The sequence below is a fragment of the Chrysochloris asiatica genome, unplaced genomic scaffold, assembly GCF_000296735.1.
Source record: "Chrysochloris asiatica unplaced genomic scaffold, ChrAsi1.0 scaffold00214, whole genome shotgun sequence".
NCBI classification, from domain to species: domain Eukaryota; kingdom Metazoa; phylum Chordata; class Mammalia; order Afrosoricida; family Chrysochloridae; genus Chrysochloris; species Chrysochloris asiatica.
This window is the reverse complement of record NW_006408732.1, coordinates 738964-742143: the sequence shown is the minus strand read 5'-3', so window position 1 is coordinate 742143 and position 3180 is coordinate 738964. Positions and strand designations below refer to the sequence as shown.

General features: G+C 37.1%; 1 pseudogene; it reads left to right on the top strand.

The window, feature by feature from the left end:
- Window positions 1-5: 5 nt before the first annotated feature.
- On the top strand, window positions 6-744 carry LOC102834368 (annotated as a pseudogene).
- Window positions 745-3180: the final 2436 nt, after the last annotated feature.

Sequence of the window (3180 nt, the reverse complement as noted above, 5' to 3'; positions counted from 1 at the left end):
CTGACATGGCTCTTCATTATGCAAACAAATACAATATCATGTTGGTGAGACTTAATTCAAAATGGGATCTCAGAAGACTATGTAAAACAGTTGGTGCTACAGCTCTTCTAGATTGACTCCTCCTGTCATCAAAGAAATAGGCCATTGTCATGGTGTTTATCTCTCAGAAGTTGGAGACACACAGGTGATTGTTTTTAAGCATGAAAAGGAAGATAGTGCCATTTCTACCATAGTACTTCGAAGCTCTACTGACAATCTTATGCATGATATAGAAAGAGCAGTAGATGACGGTGTTAACACTTTCAAAGTTCTCACGAGGGATAAATGTCTTGTGCCTGGAGGTGGAGCAACAGAAATTGAGTTGGCCAAACAGATTACATCATATGGAGAGATACGTCCTGGTCTTGAACAGCATGCCATTAAGAAGTTTACTGAGGCATTTGAAGCTATTCACTGGGCACTGGCAGAAAATTTAGGTGTTAAAGCCAATAAAGTCATCTCTACACTGTATGCAGTACATCAAGAAGGTAACAAAATTGTTGGATTAGCTATTGAGGCTGCAGTAAAGGACATGTTGGAGGCTGGTGCTCATGATTCTTACCTGGGGAAACATTGGGCTATCAAACTGACTACCAATGCTGCTGTCACTGTACTTAGAGTGGATCAGATTATCATGCAAAACCAGCTGGTGAGCCAAAGCTTCCAAGTGGGAAGAAAGATTGGGATGATGACCAAAATGATTGAGTAGTGTGATTTTACTGTGTTAAGTTTGTAGTAAGTAATATTCTAGCAATTGTCCATTGTTTTCTTATTCTCCTTAAGTTAAAAAGTGTTTTGTGTTTATGTCCTAACCTGAATGATGCAATAAACTTGTTACTGTCAAAAGCCAAAAAATAAAATCTGCAAAATCAATGATTTGGTCATTTGAAATACCTTCTTTACACAGCATAAGAGACGACTATACATATGGACCCCACCAGATGGAATGCAAAGAAATCAAATTGACTACATTGGCAGAAAGAGATGATAGAAAAGCACTATATCATCAGTCAAAACAAGGCCAGGACAGACTGTGGAACAGACCATCAATTACTCACTCATATGCAAATTCAAACTGAAACTGATGAAAATGAAAACAAGGCCAAAAGAGCTAAAATATGACCTTGAATATATCCCACCTGAATTTAGAGATCACCTGAGGAACAGATTTGATACATTAAACACTAAAGACAGAAGACCAGAAGAGTTGTGGGATGACATCAAGAGCATCATACATGAAGAAAGCAAAAATCATTAAGAAGACAATAAAGAAGAAAAAGGTCAAAATGAATGCCAGAAGAGACACTAAAACTTGTTCTCCAGCATAGAGATGCTAAAGCAAATGAAGAAATGAGGAGTACAAGAGCTGAACAGAAAATTTCAAAGATTAGCTCGAGAAGATAAGCCAAATATTACAACAAAATGTGCAAAAATCTGGAGTCAGAAAGCCAAAAACGAAGAACATGCTCAGCATTTCTCAAGCTGGTCAAACTGAAGAAAAAATTCAAGCCTGGAATTTCATTATTGAGGAATTCTCTGAACAAATATTGAATGATGCAGAAAGCATCAAGAAACGATGGAAGGAATACACAGAGTCACTGTACCAAAAGGAAATGGTTCATGTTCAACTGTTTCAAGAGGTAGCATATGATCAAGAGTCAATGATACTGGAGGAAGAACTCCAAGGTGCATTGAAGGAATTGGCAAAGAATGAGGCACCAGGAATTGATGGACTAAAATTTGAAATCTTTCAAGAAAATGAGGCGGCACAGGAGGCACTCACTCTTTTTTGCCAAAAAAATTGGAAGATGACTACCTGGCTGACTAATTGAAAGAGATCCATGTTTGTGCCCATTCCAAAGAGGTGACCCAACAGAATGCAGAAATCATCAGACAATCTCCTTGATATTCCATATGAGTAAAGTTTTACTAACGGTAATACAGAAACGGCTGCAAGCATACATTGACAGCTCTTACAGAGGTTCAGAAGAGGCTGTGGAACAAGGAATATCATCGCTGATGTCCAATGGATCTTGGCTAAAAGCAGAGAATATCAGAAAGATGTTTACCTGTGCTTTATTGACTACGCAAAGGCTTTTGATTGTGTGGATCATGACAAGCTATGGACAACATTGTGAAGTATGAGTATTCCAGAACACTTAATTGTGCTTATGAGGAATCTGTACCTGCACCAAGAAGCAGTTGTTCAAACAGAACATTGGAACACTGAACGGATTAAAATTAAGAAAGGTGTGTGACAGGGTTGTATTCTTTCACCATACTTATTTAACCTGTATGCTGAGCTCTTATGTTGTCTAAAGAAGGTATTTGAAATGAACAAATCATTGGTTTTGCAGAATTCTATCATGTGTTCTCCAGCATCATTTCTATCACCAAGGCCATATTTTCCAACTACTGATCCTTCCTCTTTGCTCCCAACCTTTGCATTCCAATCACCAGTAATGATCAATACACTTTGATTGCATGTTTGATCAATTTCATATTGAAGAAGTTGGTAGAATTCTTCTATTTCATCCTCATTGGCTTTAATGGTTTGTGTGTAAATTTGGATAATAGTGGTATTAACTGGTCTTCCCTGTAGGTACATGGATATTATCCTATCACAGACAGCGTTGTACCTCATGACTGATCTGGATATGTTCTTTTTGATGATGAATGCAACACCATTCCTCTTCAATTTGTCATTCCTGGCATATAAACCATGTGGTTGTCAAATTCAAAATGACCAATACCAGTCCATTTCAGCTCATTAATGCCTATGATATTGATATTTATGCATTTCATTTCATTTTTGACAATTTCCAATTTTCCTAGATTCATACTTCATACACTCCCTGTTCTGATTATTAATGGATGTTTACAGCTGCTTCTCTTTATATGACAATCTACTGCAAAATACCTCTTATAAGTGTTGAAGAGTAAAGAATTAAGATGTCAGTTTGAGAACTAAGATGCACCTGACCAAAGCCATGATATTTTCAATGACCTCATATGCATTTGAAAATTGGGCAGTGAATAAGAAGACCATAGAAGAGTCAATGCATTTGAATTATGGTGTTGGAGAAGAATATTAAAGTATCATGGTGTAGAAGAACAGCAAATCTGTGTTGGGAAAAAGTA